Below are 27,388 nucleotides of genomic sequence, written 5' to 3'. Positions count from 1 at the left end.
ATTATTCTGTAAGGAAATCAAGTTCTTTTGTTTTCTTAAGTTGTTTGGAACCTTTCCTTCTTTATTCTACTATCAACAATTGTTTGCTGTAACTCCTGAAACTCTGTGAGTACAATCTTCACTTACTTGCAAAGCTAAGTGTCTCTGATTTATTCTAGCCTAAGTTTTGTTTTGGGGAAGGTGGTTATGGGTAGATGTAAGTCTAATCAAGTTTTAATGTGCTTTGAGCAATCGTCATTGTGCCAATTCTGCTATGAGATAGTAAGAATCTCTCTTCCAAGTGTCTCGTACCATTTTCACACTTACAATTTTTTAAAAATTTATACTGAGGTATTATAATTTTCCAAGATAAATTTAGTGTTTTCTAATTAATACAGGTGTATGTCCTTAAAATTGCAATGCTACAGATTAGATTAAATTATCTCTCTGGAAATTGTTACAAATTAAACTGTGTACTGTTGGCACCGTTTGCCCTAAAATGTGATGGAACTAAGAATATTGGGTTGAAAGGTTCTAAAGCAATATGAGATGCTATACAACCTACTAAAGAATAACTTGTTTATGGTATGGCCATATGAATAAAGAGGCTGTTTTTAAATTTTATTTTTTTGTCTGTCTTCCATAATTGTAGTTAAATTCCAAAGTAATAATAGAAAAGCCAAACTCAATGAAATAGTAGGTTCCTCTGCTGCTGCCACCACCCTGCAAAATAAGCAGACTAGTTCAGCCATACAATAAATGTTAAAGAATAAGTTATCCCTACAAATGTTTTACTAGCCCTAACCTGAAGTGAAAGGAAAAAAGTCAAATTTTGGTTAAATGTTTCTCCTTTACTCACTTGGAAGAGAAAATTACTAACCCACTAACCAAGAAGATGCTAAGAATAAGTTTGCTAGCGTTGCCTAATTAGTCACAATATAAGACAGAAGGATTTTATTCATTCACTCTTGAGAAACCTTTGTACACAAAGGTCAAGATGCTGTTAGTAATGACCCTTTTATGAGGAAAGCCTTCACGACCTTCTTTCCTTTTTTGCCCTGTCATTGAAGCAGTGGCGCCTGGAGGAAACAGGGAGTTGGCAACAGCTATTAAAGTCTATTCTGAGAAAAACAGCTTGGATGGAGTTACAGTTTATGTTAACAAGCATGTGTAATTTATTTCTATATTTGTATAGCATTTCCCTTAAGCGTTCAAAGTTTTTCACCATGAGCAACCCTCACAACAATCCTGTAAATTAGGCTACTGTGCTATCGCCATGTTATCCGCGGGAAAGATGGGGAAGAGAAATGAAGACCACCCAGCATTTCCATGGCATTTGCTACAAACTGGAGACTTCTTGTTTGCGGCTTACATTCTTGACAAATGTTTCAGCTGTTCACTTTGGACAGCATTCAGAGAACAGTGCAACCAGTTCTGCACACCAATGGAGCATTGGTTTATATTTCTAAAGCAGCACCTTCCTGTGCCCCATGCCAAATCATGAATGAAAATAGGGAAATTTTTAATATCAGTTTTTTATATGGCCCAGAGTGGGTAGAGTCTACTGATGTGGGGGTGGGGTCCAAAATCTTCCTGGGCACACTCAACTCCTCGGGTATGGCAGCTAGTATGACAAAAGCAGAAACTGCCAATAAAAGTGCTTAGACTATTAAAGTGCCTATCTTTATGACAGTCAAGATGTATGTGCCTTAGAGGGCTGCAGTGCACCTCTACATACTCTGCACTCAGGCAGTGTTTCTGGAGAGAGATTTTACCCATACTGAATGGTCCCCAGCAGCAAGGCATTACTCTGTAAGAGTTAAAAGCAGAAAACACTTGCACAGGATGCCTTTGTGGGTGTTATAGAGGCCTTAGCTCAGTGGTAGAGCATCTGTCTTGCAAGCAGAAGGCCCCAGCATCTTGAGGTAGGGTTGGGAGAGACTCCTGCCTGACCATCTGGAGAGCTGCTGCCAGTCAGTGCAGACATTCCTGAGCTAGATGGACCCAATAGTCTGACTCAATATAAGGCAGCTTCCTGTGGTTCTGTGCAGGGAGATAAACATGCTGCCTGCATCTGATGCCATACACACATGCTTGTTTCTCTTTGTGTGACTCTGCTTCTTACCTGCATGGCCCCACTAATGGGGCTTTCCCAAGTAAGTGTGCAGGGGGTTCTGCTTTCTTGGTCTTGCTAGAATTTCCCAGGATTCTTTGGGTTTAAATGTAGGGTCTGTACGCAGCCTAGTTCTCTGTCAACTTTCTTCCATTTAAAAAGTGGTGGGTTTTTTTTGCTTTTCAGTAATGTTCTGAACGTTCTCACATAAGATAATGACAATGATTTTGAAATGTGCCTTGCAAAGTGCCATCATTGTATTTGTGGTGAATGTAATGACTTGAGTTCTTTCAGATTAGTGGTTTTAAAAAAACATGGTTCATTGTTCCACTGACCTTTCACATTTTCTCCTTATCCTCTCCTCTTTTGCTACTACCCTACTGAAAGCATTATCTGTTGTGGCCTACAAGCATTCCTGTTGGATGCAGCTGAAATCGCAAACCTCTCTGACCATCCTCAATTTAATCAGAGGAATATACAGTTTCCTATTTTAGCTTTCTATCAAATATCCTCCAGTGACTCACTCAGAAGTGCTGACGTTTATAACAGCAAATGTGTACTAGGAAGGAAGGCCCATTCAAGTGCAGATATAATGGAAGCTGTCCCTCCCCACTTAGCTTTTTCCTGTAGTGTGTAGATTGTGTCAACATGGAGCAGTGACACACTTCAAACTAGAAATGTTGACATGATTTGAGAGCCAGCAATGTACTCCTTTATTTATTTATTTATTTTTGGGGAATTTTTACCCTCCTTTTCTCTGTGGGATCATCGAAGTGGCTTACAAGCAACTGTAAAACAAAATAAAACATGCATAAAAGGACATATTAATATGAACAATAAAAAAAGAAACAATGCGTAAAGAAAACTGTATCACGAGCAGCAGATCAAATCATGAACAAGTCAACAGCAAAATAGCTATTGGAAATGTTGGCTCTTAACTGCTTTGTGAAAAACAACCAACAATGGAGCAAGGCGGATTTCCCCTGGGAAGGAACTTCCATAAGATTAGTGTCTCTCCAGAAAAGGCCCTGTGTTTCATACATAACCCACCAAACAAAACAGTGGTGGTGCAGATAGACAGCAGGGCCTAGACATTAATCTCAGATCTCAAATGTTTTTGTATGGCATCCCACTCCCAGGCCATTCATGACTTTAAAGGTTGAAAAATGGGCCTTTGAATTCAGGCCAGGGATAAAAGGGTAGTTTGTGAAGACGACATAATAGGAGAGTAGTGTGAATCACACCATATGATCCGATCTGCAGGCTTAAGTTAGAACTCTGGTGGACACAATCTGAAGCAAAAGAAATTTATAGACTGTCTCCAAAGGCAGACATAGGAAGAGCACTTTCCAGCTAATTATGATGATGATGATATATTTATACCCCACCCATCTGGCTGGGTTTCCCCAGCCACTCTGGGTGGCTTACAGCACATAAAAAATGGTAAAACATTAGACATTAGAAAAAAATTTCCCAATACAGGGTTGCCTTCAAGGTCTTCTAAAAGTCAGATAGTTGTTTATTTCCTTGACATCTGATGGGAGGGTGTTCCACAGGGAGGGCGCCACTACCGAGAAGGCCCTCTGCCTGGTTCCCTGTAACCTCAGCTGGGGGTGGAGACACTCCTTCAGGTATACTGGGGGATATAATGCAGGATTGACCAAAGCCTGATCTTTTCTCTTTAGGCAAGTCCAAATCTACAAAATATATCCGTGGATAAAAGAAGACCCACCCACCCCAACTGTGAACATGATCTTCCAGAACTGATTGACTAAATATCCACAAATATCTGAAACTCCCAATGACCAGGACCTCTATCTTGTCTGGATATGGCATATCCTGAGTGCCCAATTAATATAGGGAAATCCTTGCAATACAATATGGTGACTACCTCTAGCAGAGCTGACGGTTGTTGTAGTTATTACTTTTAATAGTTATTGCTGTTTTCACATAGGAATCTGTCGTGTACTGAATCAGAGCATTGGTCCATCTGGCTCAGTACTGTCCATATTAAATGGCAAGTGTGTCTCCAGGATTTCAGACAGCAGTCTCTCCTAGCTCTGCCTGGAAAAGACAGTGAATAGAAAATAACTCGAAAGCAAAAGCAACAAAGTCTGAGAATAAGAGCAGGATAGGAGAACCAGCTCTATCAACAGTCTCCAAAATTCCTGGTTATGCCAAGTAGCTGTATTTTAGCTCTTCTCAGAAATGGGGTTTCTTTGATAATTCAAGCAATTCCACCCTAATGTTTTAGACTAGCTGAAGTTTGGAAAGTGGTTTGTCTTCCTGCCTGCTGTTCTCTATAGGTTCAGCTGCCTCTTGAGATAGATTGGCTAATTAAACAAAGGCCTGGGAGAAGAGGAATGGTTTTGTCTGGCGCCTAAAGATATGTAGTGAAGGCACCAAGCGAGCCTCCTTGAGGAGAGCATTCCACTAGCATGGAGCCACTCCAGGAAAGGCCCATTCTCAGGTTACCACCCTCCAGACCTCTCATGGAGGAGGCACACAAAGAAGGACCTCAGGTGAAGATTGCAGGGTCTAAGTCAGCTCATATTCAGTTATTTAGTTGTTTGTTGGTACCTTTTTATAGAAGTATTTCTATACCGCCATATCATAAAATTTCAGGGTGGTGAAAAAGTTAAAACAAAAACTGCTAAAAACCCATGGCCCTCCAGGTGTTGTTAGACTTCAACGCCCGCCTGTCCCATTCCAGTATGGTCAATGGCCAGGGATCATGGGAGTTGGAGTACGGCAACATTTGGAGGGCTACAAGCTCCCCACCCCTGCCATCATGTCTCACACATAGAACTGCAGTCTCTGACCGCAGCCCTAGATGAACTTCCAAGTGTGTGTTGTTGTCGTTTAGTCGTGTCCGACTCTTCGTGACCCCATGGACCAGAGCACGCCAGGCACTCCTGTCTTCCACTGCCTCCCGCAGTTTGGTCAAACTCATGCTTGTAGCTTCGAGAACACTGTCCAACCATCTCGTCCTCTGTCATCCCCTTCTCCTTGTGCCCTCCATCTTTCCCAACATCAGGGTCTTTTCCAGGGAGTCTTCTCTTCTCATGAGGTGGCCAAAGTATTGCAGCCTCAGCTTCACGATCTGTCCTTCCAGTGAGCACTCAGGGCTGATTTCCTTCAGAATGGATAGGTTTGATCTTCTTGCAGTCCATGGGACTCTCAAGAGTCTCCTCCAGCACCATAATTCAAAAGCATGTAAGTGCCACTGAACACAGAGGGATTGACATTCAAGTAAAAATGCATAGGTAGGGGCTATGTAAGGCAACTGATTCAAATCTGTGCTGGATTGTGACCTTTGCCTCTCATTCTACATTAAATACTGCCATCTTTAAATAGCTATAAATGTTTGCAGTTTTAATCTTCTGCTCTCAATAATAAACACACATTTCCCAGCTTACATCCTGACTGTATTTTCTTACGCTTCTGTGTATATTTTCTCCAAGCTGTCTCCATCCATTTTAAAATGTGACACTCAAAAATGGACAAATATTAGTGGTCTGACTTACTCTTTGTATATTTAAACATTGTTGTTTCCCAGTCATGCATAAAGTAGGATCAGGAGGTCTGATTTTTGAAGCAAAAAGACTGTGCAGTTGGGGTAGTAAATCCTTCCCTGCCCGTGATCCTTCCCTTCCAGTCTTTTCCCCCCATAAGATTTTCTCCCCGCTAGTATCCAGTACCAGAAGTGAGCTTGGCTTATTTATTTTTAGCATTTAGATATGATGGGCAATTAGCAGTGTCCACTGGGCAGTTCATAAATTTAGAAACAATAAAATATAGCTACGGTCCCAAACTAAAACAACACATATGAAAACAAACCAGCACAGAAATCAGTAGAAAACCCTTCTGGGTGGGAGGTCTGGTTTCCTTCTGATCATCTGCCGCCTCCTCCTTTTCCTCCTGTCTAAATCACAGGGCCTGCTCTTGCTCATCAGCTGTAGGGAAGTCAGATGATTATTCCTCACTGCCTGCCAGCCAACTTCCAGCTTTTATTAATTTGAGTGCTCTACCCAGCCCTTGTTCAGGTCCTGGCACTGCATGCCAGGCATAGTTAGTTGCCCTGGTCTAGCAGAGGACATCCATGTGCCCAAATACATCTGCTACATGTGGATTTAGATGCCTCCACATCTGAGCACCATTGAACTGGCTACACACAACTTTTGATCCACGCATCCCTGGTTGGGACAGTCAATTGTATGTAGCTAGCTATCAGTGTCTTCCTAAGTAATATCTGCCTTGTGCTATATGTGGAGTAATGATGCTTTGATTCATTCTTCTTAAGAAAAAAGTCTCCCAGACCATAATCCCATCTCACAGACATTGCTGTTACATTTTTTAAATATTCAAACAAATACTAGCTCAGTCTCAGAGGTTGGGTCCCACCTAGGGAAGCATAACTTTTCTTCCAGTTGTTTTATGTAACATGACTTTAGCAGTACATTTTTCCCCTTGAGGTTTAGTAAACAAATTTGAGCACAGGACCAAGCTTGCATGTGAGGATAGGTATAGGGAAGAAATTCAGTTCAGTTTGCATATAAAGTTCACCTTTCCAAAACAGTATACAAACAAAAACATAGCCATTGTTGGAAATTCTCACTTCTCTGAATTTTACAATTCAGTTCCCCAGCGAAGTAATGTGTACAAAAGTGTATCTACTATGGTAAAAATATCCATAAACATGCATATATGTTTGTGCAAATAGCTTACAAAAAGGCACTGTGTTCGAGAACATTGCATACAAACAAAGCACTTTGCACAAAAATGCAGGGTTTTTTCTAAGATCACAAATTGATGAGAGAATGTGGAGAACTGAATTTAAGACTGGAAAAATTGGAAACCAAAATTGACAGATTTATCTGCCCCTCTGCGACAGTCCCTTTTTATTTCTGGTTCCACAGTAATAAGAAATGGGTTATCACAACCGTTTGCTATGAGCAATTTCTGTTTCACTTAACCAGAGATGTTGCTAGGTACTTTAACAGCTCAGGGCACAGCCCATTTGCATAAAACTTACATCTCTTGCTTTATATGCATAGATACAAATTTAGGCCTCTGAGCAAATTAAGATGGTCCAGAATGTCTGGGGCCCAGTTCAAAAGACCCATGCCTCAGGCTTCCTGGGCCACCCCCAATTATCACTCCTGCACATTATTCAACCCACACGTGAAAGGTTTACAGGGGAGACCAAAACAGGATCCATGATATATAAGGAGTGAGAAAGCAATTAGCTTGGTCATATGCATGCCTGGTGATGGTACGCATTGGCCCGAAGACTTCCATATCCTTGGCTAGCCATTTAGTTATTTTTCTCTGCAGATTAGAGTGACAAAATATTGCCGTTCAGTAATCTTGTGCAATATATATATATATATATATATATATATATATATATATAATCTGTAAACAGTCACAGTTTGACTCTGGGGGCCCTTCTGTCCCACCTATTAAGGTCATCAGATGAGTTGAGATCCGTGTATTACTTGCATGTCCTTGTGTATATATTGCAGATATTGCCACTTTAATCAGTGGGGGAGATGGGAAGTAGAGCTAAAAGCCCAGCTCCATCAGGCAACTCCAACCCCAGAACTATGCAAGTTGGTCATTGTATGTAAGTCACTCTGGGAGCCTTTGGGGCGCTAAAGAGTGTGAGGTACAATGATTCTAAATGAATGAATGAATGAATGAATGAATGGTGTCTCCAGGCAACTTATTTTACTGGGCATCTTGATTTGTTTGCAAGGAGATTACATGACACTGACTCTTGATGATGTTGCATCAAGCAATCGTTATCCTATACTTCCCAGTGAATTTTCCTGTCATTTTCCATATTGCAAAAAGTCCAAAAAAAAATTATTTGGTGGGTGGGAGAAGACCACTTATGAACCTTAATAGTGCAGCCTCAATTTTCCAGTATCTGATTGAATCTCACTCGAAAATAGCAACAGCGTGTAAGCACCCAAAGGCTACCCTGTGGTAGAGGGCGATTGTGACTCATGAGCTGCTAAGTTCTTCAAGAGACTGCCTTTAGGTTGAAGCAGGATCTAAGCTTTCATCAAACCAGAGAATGAGAGATTCCAGCCTTCGTGGCTCTAGAGCAAAGCTGGTAAAATCTGGACACTGTGTGTATCTTATCAGCTTACTTTGCTAAGAGAATCTGATGAGCTCCGTAGGAGTTCAATTCCATTTAACATAATTCCAATCCTGCCTTATTAGTCCTGGTGTGTCTGAAGTGAGCAGGAGCTGCATGGATTGTGTTTTTATGTTGGACAGGCAGTACCATTATGCTACTTTCCCCCCTGCCCCCATCTTTTCCCACCTCCGATAAACAAAGAAAAATAAGGGTTTGTTCTGCTTCATTGGAGCAAAAGCACAGTACAATAGAGGACCATTCAGCAGCATCAATAGTGCTTGTCCTGTGACTTCTACTTAAAAAAAGATGTCCATGGGGAGAGCTGGATTGCACGGTAGTGCAGTGTGGAATTTGTACTGTAGTGATAGACGTGGATGAATGACTGGAACGCCAGTAGCCCATAATGTATAAAAATCATGGAGTGTTCTTATTTGAAAACCTGTTATTCAGTTTATTTCAGCCTGCAGATGTGCGAATGTTAGCGTACTTAAGCCCTGCGTAGGATACCTCTCATCTGCCTTTGTCATCTTGTTCTGAACTTCTCTCCTTAAATTTATATTTTTCTCCCATTGCTGCAGCTATGTCATGGCATCCCCTTATGGTCTTGAGGAAGCTCCTGGCCATGACCCATGTAAAGTTTGATTGCCATACTGGCTAACTCTGAGAAAGTTTCCAAAATGCCATTCCCCTTCCTTGACATTTTAAACATTTAATGAGTTTTCGTTGTTAATTTTAACTTCAAACAATTACAGAGAGCACTTCCTAATCTCGTTTGGGATTATAATATTGCAGTACATGAAAGAGCTCTTTTTTGATTAAGGAAAGAATTTTCTAAGGGAATAGATTGTCACTTGGCCTGGTGTTTGACCATGTTTCCATGGAGCCAGGCTGCATGCAACTCCTGTTGTCAGATGAATGAACCGTGGCAGCTGGGAGGAAAATGTATGGAGTGTCGAGCAAGACTGGATGCCTATTCCAGCTGAGCCACATTCATCTCGAGCTAGTCAGCAAGTATTAGGCAACAGATAAGAGATATGGGGTGGATATTGATTTCTGCAGGACCTAGGAGAGTTCCCAAAAAGGAAAAGCATCATTTCAGATGTTGACCTAAGTCATGGGGTCAGCAGTGTGGCCCCTGTGGGTCACCAGTGTGCTGTTGGTACTTCCTATGGCCCCAGCGAAGGTTGGTAGTAAATATCCTCTCAAAAATCTATAATGCACGAGGGACTGTTTGCTTTTCCTGCTCAGTAGTGGTTCAGCCCCTCCTACATTTACCCCCCTTCTCCACTTAAATGCCCACATTTCATTGGATCCCACCCTCACATCTGTTCTGAACAGAGAAGAGATGTAAGAGGAGGTGAAGCCAAACCTGCCCCACAGGACTCAAGAATGCTGGTGCCAAAAGGTCCCTATCCAAGCCAAACAGTAATGGCATAACGTGCATCTACAAACCCAGAGTCGTCATGAGACTCAGGATTAAGAAACCCCTGCAACCCATTGACTGCCAGTAGCTTTAGGCTAGGAGGCCAGCGTGTATCAGGTCCTCCCTCTTGAGCCCTCCAGTTGTTCAGAACAACATTGGTCTCTGGCTCCTTGTACCTGATTCTTGTCCCCACCCACCTTTCTTGCAATGTTGTACCTTGCCTGAACACCTTGCAATACTCATCTTAGACTGTTGCCTGACTTGGACTCTGCATCATGTTTTGGACCTAGACTGAGTCTCCATGCTTGACCTTGGTTTGTTGGGACTCTGCTGCACCCTTGCCCTCATTGGTGAGTGTTTTGCTAAGAGGCTTGTATCACCTGGGACAGGAACCCAAGATACCCACGAGAGCATGACACACATCCATGGAGTCATCAGCATGATGTGTACCTCTGGTTGAGTAGCCTGATCTAGGGAACGGGAGCAGAAGACCACTTAACAAAGCTCTGCGTTGCTCATCTGACGGGGCTGTTAGATGTTGCCTGTGCCAACTGAGAACAAGTGACTTCTGCAGCTCCTAAAGGGGGGTTATTATTACATTTTTAATGAAGATACTAATTTCCATAATGTGATGGCATATAAAAGGTCATCGTCAATCTGTCACAAGAATAATGAGCTAATTGCTTGAAATGACAACCTTGTCCCACTTTAAAAGTATGTTTGTGTGCTGAAAACCTACGTTTTAAAATTATTGTGCTTTAATCACTGAATCGCTCATAAGTTATTTTTAAAAGCGAGCGAAAGCTTTGCTAGCACTTGGCATGCTCGAGTGTCTTTGTGTGTCAGCAAAAGTTGTGGAATGTCGGCGGCTAAGTTGGGAGCTGTTCCGCCTTACTTTATGGGTTTCCTTCCTTTAGCTGTGATGCAAAGCACAATTAGTTGAAAGCAGGTCTCACAGAAACCAATGGATCATAGCAGGGCAGGGTTTTAGGGATGTGCAGCCAATGAACTCTTAGATCAGAAATGGTTAGTGTGGTACCCTCCAGATGTTGGACTTCAGCTTCCATTATCCCTGACCAGTGCCTGGGTTGCCTGTGTCTGATAGGAGCTGGAATCTAACAATGACTGGATGGCAACACATTGGCTACCCTTGCTCTAGATCAGTGATGGCCAAATTTGGCCCTCCAGCTGTTTTGGGACTACAACTCCCATCATCCCTAGCTAACAGGACCAGTGGTCAGGGATGATGGGAATTGTAGTCCCAAAACAGCAGGAGGGCCAAGCTTTGGCCATCACTGCTCTAGATGGACAGAGAGGAGATGGAAGATATTTAAGAAATCTTCCTTAAATATTTTTATTTATTAAATTACAAGATGCAACAAAACACTGTCAGGAAGGATATCTCACTTTACAAAGAGATCCAACATAGTGTATAAAGGGGGAACCTTAGGCCTGGGAGACCAAATACCTAAGAACATAAGAAGAGCCTGCTGGATGAGACCAACGGCTCATCTAGTCCAGCATCCTGTTCTCACAGAGGCCAAACCCGATGCCTGTGGGAAACCAGCAAGCAGGATTCAAACACAAGAGCACTCTCCTCTCCTGTGGTTTCCAGCAACAGGTAACACAGCCGACCAAACCTTTCTGTCTGGCTCTTAGGACTCTCCCGAGGCCATGCCTCTCACTGGACTTGCTTTTCACTATCCTTTAGTTTAGAGGACAACTGTCAAATCATTGCCGAAACAGCACGGAGACAGGGGACACTAAACGAGAGGGAGCCACTCCTCGCAAGTGGACAATCCCTCAGGTAATGCTGATGACCAGCTACTGTAGTCTGGGTTAGACTCTGAAGTGCTCTGACTTAAAAGCCAGATACAGAGTGCTGGATATAGACTTGTGTATCCCCTGAACACCTAGCTGTTTACTGACACACACAACCTGCCACATGTTTGGACCTCGACCTGCCTCCAGACCATGCTCCCTGTATTGACCCCTGATAGTTCCTGGCTGCTGTGTCTTTGCACCCACCCAAAGCAAGAAAGGGTACCTGCCTGCACTTTGAGAGGCTCCTCTCCGGGGGTTCTCTCGCTTTTTTGGCACCCACTCGTCTTTTTCCAAGCATCAGGTGACAATCTCCTCATTTTCTCATCTTTTCTCCTACCGTAGACCCAATTCCACCTTAGATCTCCAATCCTCCTTTTTGTGTGTGTGTCCTTTTCTTTTGCAAGTGTGAGATAGCAGCCTAGGAGTGAGCTATCAGTGCCGATCAACCGAAGGACCAAAAAATGATAAAGTCAGCAACCTCCTTCTTGAGGATTGTGATCCTTCTTGAGGATATCATGATAACTAACTTCTCTCTGCAACGAGTGCCCTTTCGTCGCACAGGCAAAGTCCCATTTCCAGCTTGCTGCTATCTTTGAAAACAAGTCCGTCTGTTTTCTCAACACTGCTGGCTGGAGCCAGAGACAAATATTGATAGATAGCGGCAGTGTTTAATTTATTTCATTGTTGGAGATTGATTTCCTCCCTTGGCCTCCACCCGTATTGGCTGCCTTCCCAGAAATGTCTCTTAATTTGTTGCCTTTAAGGTGTCGCCGCCAGACTGGGTGGTAGTGGTGGAATATAAAATACAATTTTTTTTAGATGCATACTGGACATTTGACATAGAATGACGTTCTAACTGCAGCCCATGGTAGAGGAAGGAACAGTGTTGGCTGAGACTGAAGGACAAAATACGGGGATATGCACTCATAGCTAAGATTGAAGGAGGGATATTGATTATTGGGACCCTCTTGGTTTCTTGCTTCAGGGCAGATGACCATCTTCTGCTTTGACAGCAGAGCTGCCTGGCAGCGTGAAAATGAAATGGAGAGCCATAAAAGCAAGCAGAGCGGAGTGCACCGTCAGCTAGTCTATAGTATATTAATGCAGACAGTGTGGGGTTGAGCATCTTTGGGGGAATCCAATAATGGCTGTTCCCATCACTTCACAATCCTCAAGAACGAGGTTGCTGACTTTATCATTTTTTGGTCCGTCAGTTGATAGCTCACTCCTAGGCTGCTATCTCACACTCCCAAGCGGAAGGGCTACTTGGAGGAGTGTGCAAGGAGACATTCCAAAGCACTGAAGCTCACAGTGGTGTGCCAGGCAAAGCACACCCATCTTAATTGCAGCATGACAGCGATTCAATAGAGTCACACCCTCTTGAGCCAGAGCTGTCAGACTGGACCAGTGGCGTGTATTTATAGCATTATCTTAATAGATATATACTCGTGAGTAAACCGTGTTGCTTTGCTTGGGACTATCTGCTTTTGAACTGCCAGACTTGATCCACTCCCAGGCTGATCTAGATACTGTTTTATGCCCTTTAGATTCAGCAAAGGATCAGCTACTTTTCTTTCAGAGGAAGGGAAAGTGCTTCCCTCAAAAAAGCAGGATAAATCCGGGGGAAATGGCCAGGTTAAACATCACCTTTGATGAAGCAGGATCTTACTTACAGAAGTACATGCTGCAACAAGTTTTAGTTTTGAAGGTGCCTGTGCTGTTTTTCTGTTTAAAACAACAACCCAAAGCGACTTTAACCCTTTCCCTTCACATGCAGTCCTGTCTATCAACCAATGACCATAACAATTTTAAATGGTTTCTACTGCTTCTTATGTGTGCAGACTGGTTTGTGATCATTATTTACAACTAATGGTTTGAAGTATGTAAATATTTCACATTTATTTTATAGGTAATGAAAGCTAACGCTGAAGTACTGTATAGTGATTTGCCCTAAGTCTGCAACTGATATTTGTATGCAAACAGGGTGCTACTTACATCTCACAAAAACCTTTGACTGCATACACACCATACATTTAAGGAATATTCCCCCTTCTCAAATTATGAGAACTGTTGTTTGTTAAGGGTGCTGGGAATTGCAGCTCTATGGTGGGCACACTACAATTCCCAGGTTTCAAGGTGGGGTGCTTTAAATGTTTGGTGGGTGCACAGCCTTTGTCTCTGTTACACTTATGTTCCACTTCTTGATTTGTTTTGTGCACAAATTTGTATTCCTTATTTAAGGAGAAGTCTTGAGCATTCTTTCTTCCCTAAAAGTGACTGTGTACACACCATACATTTAAAGCTCATTACTTTCTTCAAAGAATCCCGGGAACTGTAGTTTGTTAAGGGAATTTGCTGGGAATTGTAGCTCTGTGAAGGGGATTGTTTGGGGGAAGTAGCACTCTTCAAATGTGTGCTGGATGTGCTTAATGTGGCTCTCTCAATAGTGTGCCCTTGCACTCTTTCTAGCTATCTATCCGTTAGTTCATCAGAGGAAGTTTGGAGGTTGAAACAGTTTCAGCGGAGGATATTCCATTATGGCAAATGGGGCACTGCCCCACCAGCCTCTGTCTGCCTTCAGCCAGCCCCCACCCGCCTGTCTTCCTACTTAACAACCAGTCTAAGGGGTGGTTTTGGCTGTCAGCTTCCCCCTCCTTAGACTCAGCGTTGCCCTTGTAGAACTGAGTTGGGAGGAGGATGGGGAGAAAACTAGAATGGATTGGCTGTGCCTCTCATTGACTCTGGCGCCACCTGCTGTTGGCCTCCCTGCTTTCCGCCCTACCAGTGCCAATGGGGACCAGCTGCTGCTGCTTTTGTCTGCTAAACCCTTAGATTACCAACTTGTAGACCAGCATCTGACCTGATAGCAACAACAGCTCTGTCCTGAGCAAATGAGTTGACTGACCAGCTCATATCTCTCTATATGCGTCAAGGGAAGGTTTGTTAATTCAGCTGTTCTGCTTGGCTGGTGTTTTAACCTCTATATGTGGAAGAAAATGAGGAGGAGGAAGATTTTACGCCATAGCAGACCTTGACCATTCCCCCCCCCCCCCATTTCCATGGAAAGAATTGCAGAAAACAAGGAAGTGAGTAATCCACCTACTGCTTCACAGGCTTACCTAACAGCCCCAAATCCCATTATGGATAATAACTATGGATATGCTTCAAGCGCACAACACTCTTCTTTTGCATTAATCCAGGGAGATCTGTTGTTCATAACATAGGTTTATGGTGGGCATATTTTGGAGACTGATGCCCACCAATTTGATGTTTAATTGCAACACGGGAACACTTTTTCATACATTCAATTCTTTCTGTCAAGCATGCTGTGGTTGTTTATTGATTGCTTCATATGTTTCTAGGCTTGATATTCTCATCTCACCAAAATGTCAAGGTCTCATCAGCTGAACTGCTTGCAAAGGATGAGAGTACAAATTATAACATGGTTCACTGCTTCCTGAATTTACTTTAATTCCATATGACTCAAGAGTCTTGTCATACCTCTTATTAGAACTGTGCCTTGTTTTCATTTCATGAAGTTCCCATTTTTATTAATTGGTCAAAGGGTTTCTATATCATTTAGCCATTATCAAACAAAGCAGATCTGGATCTGACTGGGACCAGGAAAGGAGAATACTAGGAGCCCCATTCTTTTCAGACCTGGGCCCCATCTTAAGCCTAAACTTTTCACCAGCTACTTGCCTGGTGCTAATATTCTTTTTGCAACCAATTTAGGTCATTCTGCAACTCATTAATGTTTTAATCTTCTCAAGACAAAAGGGTTGAAACAAGGTGATAAGCAGCATGAAGCCTATATGGCAGGGGCTCCCAATTTGTTGTCTTCAGTCCACAGGCTTCTTTGAGGTTGTCTCTGACATGTCTGTGGATTTGAGGTTGAAGATTGGAAGCAGCACATCCATCACATTAAATATTCATATTGATTTTAAATTGTGTTTCTATTGCTTCTTTTATTTCTTGTATTGCATTTTATTGTATTCCATGGAATCCAAATTTTAATGCAGCAGGGTACTATATATACGAATAAACGATGCTGTAAAAATGCAATTAAAAATCATACAGCATCTAGCCCATTGTAATTGCTACAAGAGGCAGAAAAATCACTTAAGTGGTCCTTCAAGGTCCTCATTGGTTTTCAAGTGATCCATTATCAAGGCACTGCCTCCCAGCCAAAGGAATGGACATGGCAGATAGTTAACTCTTTATTGTCAAAGCTGACACAATAGTTTCTACAGCTTGCGAGCTGCATGTACAGTATTAATAATAATAATAATAATAATAATAATACATTTTATTTATATCCCGCCCTCCCCAGCCGAAGCTGGGCTCAGGGCAGCTAACAACAATCAAAATAATCCAACATTCTAAAAACATTCATTATAAAATTAATTAAAATCAAATTAAAATCAAATTGATGGCAACCATTAAGCAAAATTCTGTGCAGATTGCCAGAGGAGGGGGTCAGGCTGCGCCCTGACCAAAGGCCTGGTGGAACAGCTCTGTCTTGCAGGCCCTGCGGAAAGATGTCAGGTCCCGCAGGGCCCTAGTCTCTTGTGACAGAGCGTTCCACCAGATTGGAGCCGCGGCCGAGAAAGCCCTGGCTCTAGTTGAGGCCAGCCTAACCTCTCTGTGGCCTGGGATCTTCAGGATGTTTTTATTTGCAGACCGTAAATTTCTCTGTGGGACATACCAGGAGAGGCGGTCCCGTAGGTATGAGGGTCCTAGGCCGTATAGGGCTTTAAAGGTTAAAACCAGCACCTTAAACCTGATCCTGTACTCCACTGGGAGCCAGTGCAGCTGGTATAGTACTGGATGAATATGATCTCGCAGCAAAGACCCCGTAAGGAGTCTCGCCGCGGCATTCTGCACCCGCTGGAGTTTCTGGGTCAGTCTCAAGGGCAGCCCCACGTAGAGCGAGTTACAATAATCCAGTCTGGAGGTGACCGTTGCGTGGATCACAGTGGCTAGGTCAGGGCGAGAGAGATAAGGAGCCAACTGCTTAGCTTGGCGGAGATGAAAAAATGCTGCCTTTGTTATAGCTGTAATCTGCGCCTCCATAGAGAGGGAGGTATCGAAGATTACACCCAAACTCTTAACGGACGATGCTGGCACTAATTGCACCCCCGCAAGAGATGGGAGTTGCCCCCTCAATCCCATATCGCTCCGTCCCAGCCAGAGGACCTCTGTCTTCGAAGGATTTAACTTCAACCGGCTCCCACGTAACCATCCAGCCACAGCTTCCAGACATCTGGTCAGTGTGTCTGGGGCCGAATCAGGATGGCCATCCATCAACAGATAGAGTTGGGTGTCATCGGCATACTGATGGCAACCCAGCCGAAAACTCCGGACAAGCTGGGCGAGGGGGCGCATAAAGATGTTAAAAAGCATCGGGGAGAGAATCGCACCCTGAGGTACTCCACACACCAAGGAGTGGCGCGATGGCAATTCCCCCCCAAGCTCCACCCTCTGTCCCCGACCAGAGAGAAACGAGCGCAGCCATTGAAGGACTGTGCCCTGGATCCCCACGTCGGCAAGGCAGTGGTCCAGGAGTTCGTGATCGACCATGTCGAAGGCTGCTGACAGGTCTAGAAGAATCAGCAGCCCCAACCCGCCTCGATCCAGCTGCCTGAGGAGATCATCTGTTAGGGCGACCAGAGCCGTCTCGGTCCCATGACCAGCGCGGAAGCCGGATTGGAATGGATCGAGAGCCGATGTTTCATCCAGAAACCTACCAAGCTGTTCAGCAAACGCTCTCTCAATCACCTTACCCAGGAATGGAAGATTCAAAACCGGGCGGTAATTGGATAGATCTAAGGGATCTAATGATGTTTTCTTTAAGAGCGGACGCACCACTGCCTCCTTCAGTTCCCCTGGGAATATCCCAGTGCCAAGGGACAAATTGATGATATCACCCAGGGGGGCCCGCACCTCGTCTGGACACGCTCTAATCAGCCAAGACGGGCACGGGTCGAGAGGACAGGTGGTGGGCTTTCCAGCTCGGAGGAGTCTGTCCACATCGGCTGGGGATATCCGGTCAAAGTGGTCCAATACTGGACCCGAGGACAGTCGAGGGGCCTCCAGTTCCTTTACTGTATCCAAATTGGCAGGGAGGTCATGGTGGAGCAACAGCAATATTATTATTATTATTATTTTCATCATTTATTATTGTCCTTCCCACACTCCTGGACATGCAAGCCTTCCACCTGCCATCTGGAGGACGCCAGGAAAAACCTGTAGACTTCAGGTCAGACCCAGAACTCTGGCAATCCTACGTCTGAGTGATGTAGTGGGTGGTGAAGCTGACTGCAGCCCACAACACAATGAACCTCTCTCTCACTCCCATTTACTCTTCACATAGTGCGCTGCCACCTCTGGTTTGAGAAGCAGTGTGCATATGATATTAGCCACAATCCCCACATCCATCCTGTTTCTATCCTGCCATTTCTTATGCGTTTGTTCCCTGAACCTGATTTGATCTGAATTTATAAAAACAGCAACCTAGCTGCATTTTAAGCTGGTAACAGCCTCAGTGTTCTGTTACCTAATTTTTACTTGTCTCCTTCTACCACTAGCCCGGTAGTATCTTTCCTTCTCCTGCCGTGTCTGTTCTGTCACGTGCATTGGCGACAACAAAAACACTGCTCGCTCTCTCTAAAAAAGTGTGTCTCTGCATAGCTGCCTAGGGTTGCCTCGTGGTATGGACAATCCCCTGCCTGTAGGATTTGCGGGCCTTGAGCACAATCTGCATTTATCTCTACTTTGTCAAAGTGGGAAGTTATTTCAGAGCTGGGGAGGAAATAATCCTTGGCTGATGTGTTATGCTTTGCGTTACTGACAGTGGAGTAGTCTGGCTGCCGTAAGTGCATTATAATCCATTGAGTGACATACCCATTACACTCCAAAGCTCTTTGGCTCATTAGTATTGATGCCTTTTTGTAACGATAATTGCAAATGAGAGAATCTGGTTTTTAATAACTTAGGAACCACTGCCCCATACATACTGATGCAGGCAGGCCGCTGGAATGGTTTCAAAAAATATAAACTGCCATCCTGTATAGAGAGCTCACATTCTGCATCTAAAGGAGAGAACATAGAGAGAAAAGCCTCTTTGCCTATGAGATGGAGAAAATTAACCTCTGTATAGCCATTACTTGCACTCAGATTGTCTAGAGTCAAAGATCAAGCTTTCAATTTGCCCAATTAAGCTTTTAAACTCCTATGTATGGAATAGATTCCACATCAAGCCATTAGGACAAATGCCCCTGTAGATTTGTCCTTAATAAACTCAAGGTGATAGCTACTTTAAATTCACAGTGCTGAACACCTGCTTTTTTTGTTCTGTAGAAGCAGGTGCATATGCTTGTCGATGGATTTGTAACTTTCTTTGGTACACAGGAACTTTATCCACATAAAAATGGAATGAAAAACGGTGGAATGGTTATGCATTCAGATGAGCTCTGGATCCTTAGGAGGATGCAACCTCTCACAGAAAACTTCTGAGAAAAGAAGTGATTGACAAATCAGGTAAGGACATAATTATTTTGTTAGATATTTCAGCCTCAGCTTTTATCAGTAATTCAAAGGTGTTAAATTTAAAAACATGCAGTAACACCCCACAACAATTTTTCTTAAAATGCCAAAGACAGAGATGAATCTTAGGGAAGCAACATTTGGCATATATAAGGGGCATATAACTGGAATAAATCTTTAAGTAAAAGTTTATATGTTATCCTCCAAGTCAAGGCTATGAGCTATTCACAAGTGTATATCCTCAAACTTACTTCTGCTTCTACTGTTTCAATGTTGGTTTTTTTTCTCCTCTTGGGAAAAAATTCAAAGTATTGTTGTGAGTTTGGGGTGTGGGGTAGGCTATATCTTTGAGTCCCATCCAATTTTTTGCTCTCCTGGTTGTTTATCCCCCCCATTGTTTATTGATCTATTTTATAAAAATGATATACCACTTGGTTGTAAGAAACTGTTAAAGATATAAGTTTAATATGCATAAAATGTAAAGTTTGTATGCATTGTGTTTGAAAACATTTTGCAAAGAGACATTTTCATTAGGCATGGGAGGTTTCACTCTGGAAAATGCGACAGAAAGGTTTGTATGTTTCCGTTTCAGCCTTTATGCTAATTGATGATTCATCCAGAAACGGAACTGCAGATATCTTACAACAGGGAAGTGAGACCTGAGAACTCAGTATTTTTGTCAGCAATGGAGCCAGGAGCAGCAGAATCTCAGTTCTGGGATGATGAAGAAACAAGTTGCTTAGGATCTATCTCTGGGAGCACAGAGAGGAATTTTTTTTTAGTCCTGAACTGTATTCAGGACTAAAAAGAAGACAAGACCACATTGCTTGCTTGCTTAAGAGCAATGTGTTACTAAATATTTTGTAAACATTTATTTGTAACTATTTTAAAACTGTTCCTCAGTAAAGCTTTGAAACTCATTCTTGTGGTGGAGAGCAAATACGTTTCGACTCTTCGTAAGGTCCTGACCAGAGGTTCTATTGCAGAAACTCTAACATAAACCTCAGTACAATTTGAATTATACCAGCATGTCCCTTAGGCTTAAAAATTCAGTCACCAGGAGCTCTCATTCAGATTAGTAGAAATATTTTTGATAATGACTTTCAGTTGAAAAATTCAGGGCATTCTGTGTAGAGGGATGTTAAGCATAGAGAAAGAGGAAAAAGTCCTGTTGTCAGTGTAAAAGTCTTTGAGAGCATCTGGGGAGATAGAAATGACTTCTGAGCTAACTGTGTGTGAGTGTAAAGCAATAGTCTGAGTTAAGAGAAAATTGATTGGGGTCATTCGCAGCTGGTGGATCCCAGTTGACCTCAATCAGCATAAAAGCCCAGGGCTCTAGCTGGAGAATTGTACTGAAAACTTTTTAAGAAGGAAGGCAGGCTGGTGGTTCCCTCACTAGGAAGAAAACAGTGAGACACAAAAGGGCTGACAGGCTTAGGGATCCAGAGAAGTGAAAAGTTTGAGGGGCTTGATAACATTAAGCGCAGTTAAAGGCACAGGAACAAGGAAATAAGTAAAAGCTAGCTACTCTAGTGTGTGGGAAATGGCCGTAGGTGGCGCTGTGGTCTAAACCACTGAGCCTCTTGGGCTTGCCAGTCAGAAGGTCGGTGGTTCGAATCCCTGTGACGGGGTGAGCTCCCGTTGCTTGGTCCCACCTCCTGACAACCTATGCAAGTAGATAAATAGTTACCGCTCTGGCGGGGAGATAAACGGCGTTTCTGTGCACTGCTCTGGTTTCAGTGTTTCGTTGCATCAGAAGCAGCTTAGTCATGCTTGCCACATGACCCGGAAAAACTGTCTACAGACAAACGCCAGCTCCCTCGGCCTGTAAAGCGAGATTAGCGCTGCAACTCCAGAGTCGTCTGTGACCAGACTTAACTGTCAGGGGTCCTTTACCTTTACAGCTACTCTAGTGTGTGGGAAATGGCCTAGTAGAGGGGTGGACATTTGGCAAGGAAGCAAGTTTAACTAATGGCCGGATTTGCTTGCTGGGTGTCTGTATGTCTTCTCGTTAGTCTTTTTTCATCCCACACGTTTCAATGCATTTCCTCCTGGACTTCCCAAACTAAACAGGTTGCCCTTGAATCCCTACCTCCCCAAAAAAGTCTGGAGGTTCCCAGATAGTTTGCTACCAGGGCTGCCCTTGTTAATAGCAGTGTGAAATGTCCTGATTTCTTAAACCATCAGCTCCCACTGATAAAGCATCTACCAGCCTTTAGCCAACAAGGCACCTGGCAAAAGAAATGGCAGGAACTGGGCTCTCTCAGAGGGCCAGTGACTTCCACCTTTTGAGGCCCCTGGCCATAACAGCAATTAAAAATGATAACACAAGAAAACAAGGCAATCTAGATCACTTAACAAAATAAGTTTGTGTTTTACCAAATTGCATCTCTTCATTGTTTAAGAGTTGCAGACATTTTGGTCTAATGTGCAGCGTTACACATGTTTAGTTGCCAGGCAAAGACATTCCTTTTTTAATAAGGCCTTTGGCTTTTAACTATCTGTTGCACGGGAAGCAAAATATTCCTGCTTTGCAGGGGGTTGGACTTGATGACCTTCGTGGTCCCTTCCAGCTCCACAATTTATGATTCTGTGGTGCTGACCTTTAAAGCCCTAAACCACATCGGCCCTGTATGCCTGAAGGAGTGTATCCACCCCCATCGTTCAACCTGGACACTGAGGTCCAGCTCCGAGGGCCTTCTGGCAGTTCCCTCAATGCGAGAAGCAAAATTACAGGGAACCAGGCAAAGAACCTTCTCGGTAGTGGCACCCACCCTATGGAATGCCTTTCCTCCAGATGTCAAGGAAATAAACAACTATCTGACTTTTAGAAGACACCTGAAGGCAACCCTATTTAGGGAAGATTTAAATGTTTGCTGTTTTATTATATTTGTTGGAAGCCACCCAGAGTGGCTGGAGCAACCCAGTCACATGGGCGGGGTACAAATAATAACATTAATATTTGTAATTAGTATTATGATTTTATGGCTGAGTGAGGATTTGAACCCAGGGTTTCCTGGTCTTGCATTTCAGCGCTCTGTTGCGCTGTTTCTCGTAACAGCATAATTTCTGGCATCGTTCCCAGAAGTGAAGTAATCCAAATGAGACTTAGGAGATGGGCTTGAATTCTTTCTGGTATGCAGTACTACTGGATATTAGCGATAGCTCTTGCACCTGACTTCAGCCCTAGGCAGCTTGGCTGCTGTCAATAATATATGTAGGTGCAGCTGATTGAAATCCTGCTTACGGAGTCAGATCCAGCTCTTTATCTTTTGGCTGGGTCTGTTCTGATAACAGGGCTGGGGGAGAAAATCATTAAAGCATTAAGATGACAGATTACAAAAAGGGAGCACGGCAAGTCACCCAGAAGGTGCCTTTTGAATGCTGTTGCGTTTTTGCAGCAGGAAGGCACTCGCTTGAGTTCTTTATCATTCTTTTCATTGCATCGTCATTGGTTCTGGCTGAATAGAAACTATGATGCTTAAAATTGTTCGTTGCAATATGTAAATTTATTGGAGAGGTGAAGGTAGAGTTCATGAGCTTTTTATGTTGAGCAGGGTTACTTTCACAGAGAAATGAGGGAAAATATATATAATAGGAAAATAAGTTTTTTTTTCTACCCAGCTCCTGGTCACTTTTCATTTTTCCCTCCCAGGAAAATCTCACCACTAGGTAAGATATCATGGCATTGTTTCCATGGTTACTCCCCCTTCCATGAATACATGGTGAATAAAGGAATATCTACCACTGAATAACCAGAGTTTCTTTTTTTCTTCTCAATTTTTTTCCCATTGAGTAAAACATTAAGTATATATGGTTACAGATAACCGGGGGGGGGGGAGAGAGAGAGAGAGAGAGAAACAGCCCTGGACCATTTTTCACGGTACACACATTAATCCTAGCAACAACACATAGTAAATAAAATCTAAAATTAGCATATCCCCCTCCTTAAAGTTACTTTAGAATGGAAAAGACAACCTTCTTGCTTAGAAAAAGTTGTTACTGCTTCTTCCCCCCAGGACAAGATGGTCCTTATTGATTCCATATACAAGTGCATACTGTTGGGATCTTTTGATTTTGCTGTATGTTCAATAAAGTCAAATCAAACAGTATAAAACCTGTCCTTTTAGAATGTATTTGTCCCCTAACGGACTAAGCAACCTGGAGATACTACTTGTGTTGAGAAGAATCCTCCCCTCTCTTACCCAACTTGACTGCAGGTGCCTTTGATACCCTACAACCCCCCCCCCCCCAATTTATTCAGTTGAAGGGGACTTGTAGGAGCCGGGTTTGGGAGAAGGCATTATTGAACAAAGGAGTGCAAGCCTTTAGAACTGTGCTTCCAGCTCAATAAGTAACATTAATGCCTTTGCAGATTTGCAAGTGATTATTAACTTGTCGCATGCCATCAAGCTCACCTTTGTGTTCATAATATAAAACGGAATTCTTTTATGTACATCGCTCAGCCTCTTGGTGCACAGACGCAACCCCGAACCCTTATCTTGACGACGCTTCAATCTTCACACCGCTTTCAACAAAGCAGGCTGAAGGACGTGAATGAATTTAAAAGCCTTTATATAAAGACATTCATTCTCCAGGATGATAAATAAGCCGGTCATAAATAGGCTTCAAGGACCATAACTCTTATGGCTTTATCAGCCTTGTTTGTGATAAGTGTTGTTCATTTATTCATTACTGAAATTAAACGGCGAAAAGGATTAGTTGATTGCCCAGCTGATTGGAATATAAATGCTGTTCAAATACACTGACACTTGCCAAGATGTTATAATTTGCCCAGAGCAGCTGAGAAGATACCACAGGGGTGTCGAGAAACGGCACAATAAACTGTTGTGGGTTTTTAACGCTTTCTTTCATTGGTTTTGTGCTGGATGTGATCCTTTGCTATGTAAAAAGAGGAGAAGTTTGGTTGGAGGCCTTGCCCACAACTCTTGAAGCCTAGTGGTTGACTAAAGGGTTGTGGTCCTCAAAAGAATGTTGTACACTTGTTCAGACAGCCAGTGTTGTTTCCAGGCTGCTACATGTGCCAATACAAATAGCACTGAGTTTTTGCCATGCACTATTGCTAGCACATACCTGTGGTACTTAAAATCTTGTGCTGACTGATTATATGCTACTGAGCCTAGTTCAAAGTTCTTGGATTAATTTACAATGTCCTTAATGACTTGAGTCCACGCCTGATTCCTTATATCCCTGTTCGATCACTGAGGCATTTGTTAGTGGCCCTCCCATAGCTCAGATGTACAGATCATATTGCAAAGGAGCCATGTTCAGCATGTGTTCAGTATTGTAGGGTCAATTTTCTGGAACTCCCAGCTGACATCAGACACGAGCCCCTCCCTACAAAACTTCCAGCACACGCTGCTGAAGACACACACTCTCTCTCTCTCTCTTTCTCAAATCTAGCAGGCATTTTAACTAAATTTTTAATTTTATAGTTGGTTTGCAACTGATCTTGATTGCATTTGTTGAGTTTTATGAACACCACTTTTAGCCAACTGTAATGAGCTGATATATAAATTGTCTAAATAAATGAAGACTCTCATATGCATGGCCTCCTAGTAGCGATAGAGTCCAGGGGCAGCTCTGTCTGGGTCAGGCTTCCTTTGGGGAATAGTAGTGGAGACACACAGCAGTTTTTAATAAATTGCCTTTCGTTTACAAAATTATTTAATTCATTTATTCAGAATATTTCTTAACCACCCATCATTGAGAGGATTCCAAGGTGGTGTGGAAGGTGACGAGCATGGAAATGGGGCACAGCATGAGTGCTGGTCCTTGCAGGCCTCCCGCATGTATGCTTCCTGAACACTTGACACCTATTGGTTAGCATCCATGCGTCTTGGGAGACAATGGAAGAGTGTACCTTTGGGGGTGAAGTTGGAAGCCAACTCCCCATAGATCAGATCCTTGGGGATCCTGCCATCTTCCATTCCATAGACATGATCAAGCCAGCATTGTAGGGATGGCGTCAAAGGGCGAGAGCACACCCTCCCCCACAGCATAAGACAAGCCACAGCTATCTAGCTGCCATGCCCACTCCTTGACCTTTTGTCTCCCCAGCAGTGTTCCATGTGTCCTGACCTTTACCTCCTTTGCAAAGTTATTGCTCATTTTCCCATGTAATGGGAACATGACGTGGTGGAGCAAGTTACGTAGATAACTAGGCAACACCCAGGGGGCTCAGGATTGGAGAAGTGTAAAGGGCAAAGCCCTGAATGTATCTTGCTGGTTTTGCATATCTTGCTAATAAAAAGAGCCTCTGCTAAGCTAGCAATCAGCTTGCTCCTGCACAGCTCACTTGCATCCCAACTCCTGTGTCAGCTTCGTTATTTCTACAAGCATAGATGTTGCAGAGACCGGAGTGCAAATATGCTAGAGATGTGGGCTTGGGAGAGCACACCCTTGTTTGAGACTCTGTCTTGCCATGTGAAGACCGACATCCTGGATCAGGACATCACCCACACTCCACGCATCAGTATTAGTGACCACATGCTTGGGGCAGTAGACGATTTTGTCTACCTGGGCTCCATTTGAAGGCAAAAATACAGTGCAGCTAAATTCGCAGTTGGAAAGTAAGCACACAACAACATGAGTTCAACAGAAGACTTAAGTCACAGGGACCAATATTGGCCTTTAAAGCTGTAAGAACCAGCCGACATACAACATGCACACACAGCAACACTGGGCTTGAGATAATTTTTTAACGGCAGGCAAGAAAGGAGGAGAAAGTTATATCCCTATAAGTTAAAACACATGCAATGAAACAATGTGATGGCCTTGTCCCCGACTCACTTTGGCTGTGTATACATCACCAGTATACATCACCTGGAGGGACGCGGGTGGCGCTGTGGGTAAAACCTCAGTGCCTAGGACTAGCCAATCGTATGGTCGGCGGTTTGAATCCCCGCGGCTGGGTGAGCTCCCGTCTTTCGGTCCCAGCTCCTGCCCACCTAGCAGTTCGAAAGCACCCCTAAGTGCAAGTAGATAAATAAGTACCGCTTTATAGCGGGAAGGTAAACGGCATTTCCGTGTGCTGCGCTGGTGCCGGCTCGCCAGAGCAGCTTCGTCACGCTGGCCACGTGACCCGGAAGTGTCTCCGGACAGCGCTGGCCCCCGGCCTCTTAAGTGAGATGGGCGCACAACCCTAGAGTCGGACACGACTGGCCCGTACGGGCAGGGGTACCTTTACCTTTACATCACCAGTTTATAATGCAGTGAGGTTGTTCCTACCCACCTCCAATGAACTTCAGATCACTTTTACATGTATGTTTCCAGATCAGCTGCTGTCCACATAAGTAGGTGGGAAAGATGTCTTCATATGGCTTAGATTTTTGAATCAGACTGAAGATGGTTTCCGGGGGAAATGCATTAAAACAGTGTTTCTCAAGATGTGGTTTGTGGCTAACGTTGTGTGTACACAGCTTCACAAACGAGCAGTGTGAGTGCACTGTAGAGCAATCAGGAGTGTGAACACACAATGATGACCTGGAGGCATACTCATTGACATTTTGTTTGTGTAATAAGGGATCCTTCAACATAGCAGAATTGCCATAGAAGGGAGTGGTTCACCCCTCACACACACATTTTCAGTAAAGATTTATATGTGATCACTGAATTAGTATAGCATTTTTAGTTCAGGACCAGGGAACAATGCAAATTCTAAAGAAGCCTAGAATAAAATGTGTCTCTGATTTTGCTAAGGAGTTATACAAATGCGTATTTTAACTTCCCAGATCTCCAACCAAACTGCGGGAGGCAGTAGAAGACAGGAGTGCCTGGTGTGCTCTGGTCCATGGGGTCACGAAGAGTCGGACACGACTAAACAACAAAATCTCTAACCTTCCCCCCCAAATGATATTTCAGAGGTTGCCCAGTGCAGAATTCCCTACCCCCTTTCAGTTGGTCTCCATAAGAGTTGTACAGTGGTACCTCGGTTTAAGAACAGTCCTGTTTAAGAACGATTTGGTTTACAAACTCCGCAAAACTGGAAATAGTGTCCTGGTTTGAGAACTTTACCTCGGTCTAAGAACAGAATCTGAACAGTGGAAGGGCACCGGCAGCCGGAGGCCTCATTAGGAAAAGCGCGCCTCAGTTTAAGAACGGACTTCTGAAACGGATTAACCGAGGTACCACTGTATTTCTCTAAGGGCCCTTCCAGATGTCCTGTTGTTGTAATACATTTTAATATTGTGTGATTCATTTTTAACTACTCTGTGTTTGAAAATTCGGCAGGAAATAAGTTTTTGCAATAAGAACTCTGTGGCCCTTCAATTAATATTAGCGTGCCAATTTCCCATTTCCCACCTGACTGTGACAGTAATCCTTGCGG

The 27,388-nt window shown here is 43.4% G+C and overlaps 3 long non-coding RNA genes across 4 annotated transcripts in view; 2 read left to right on the top strand and 1 right to left on the bottom strand.

Annotated features, from left to right (window-relative positions):
• Positions 1 to 35: 35 nt before the first annotated feature.
• LOC310746293 lies at positions 36 to 19,958 on the top strand. 2 transcript variants are annotated; one of them, XR_014540591.1, is made up of 3 exons: positions 36 to 105; positions 18,904 to 19,032; positions 19,631 to 19,958. It is a non-coding gene; the product is annotated as an uncharacterized lncRNA (long non-coding RNA). The 2 variants fall into 2 exon arrangements; XR_014540592.1 differs by having other exon boundaries at positions 40 to 105; positions 18,853 to 19,032.
• On the top strand, positions 3,605 to 5,510 carry LOC310746328. Its single transcript, XR_014540634.1, has 2 exons — positions 3,605 to 4,946; positions 5,314 to 5,510. It is a non-coding gene; the product is annotated as an uncharacterized lncRNA (long non-coding RNA).
• Positions 17,671 to 27,388, bottom strand: part of LOC310746301 — a 9,975-nt gene continuing 257 nt past the window's right edge. Inside the window, exons 2-3 of the long non-coding RNA XR_014540601.1 lie at positions 18,833 to 19,004; positions 17,671 to 17,782 (exon numbers count right to left, since the gene is read on the bottom strand). This is a non-coding gene — a long non-coding RNA (uncharacterized lncRNA). The remainder of the gene's footprint in view (positions 17,783 to 18,832; positions 19,005 to 27,388) is intronic.

This window comes from Podarcis filfolensis, assembly GCF_964270895.1.
Source record: "Podarcis filfolensis genome assembly, chromosome: 12".
In the NCBI taxonomy this organism is placed as follows: domain Eukaryota; kingdom Metazoa; phylum Chordata; class Lepidosauria; order Squamata; family Lacertidae; genus Podarcis; species Podarcis filfolensis.
Note: the sequence above shows the minus strand (reverse complement) of the source record. Positions and strands in the feature narration are given on the sequence as shown.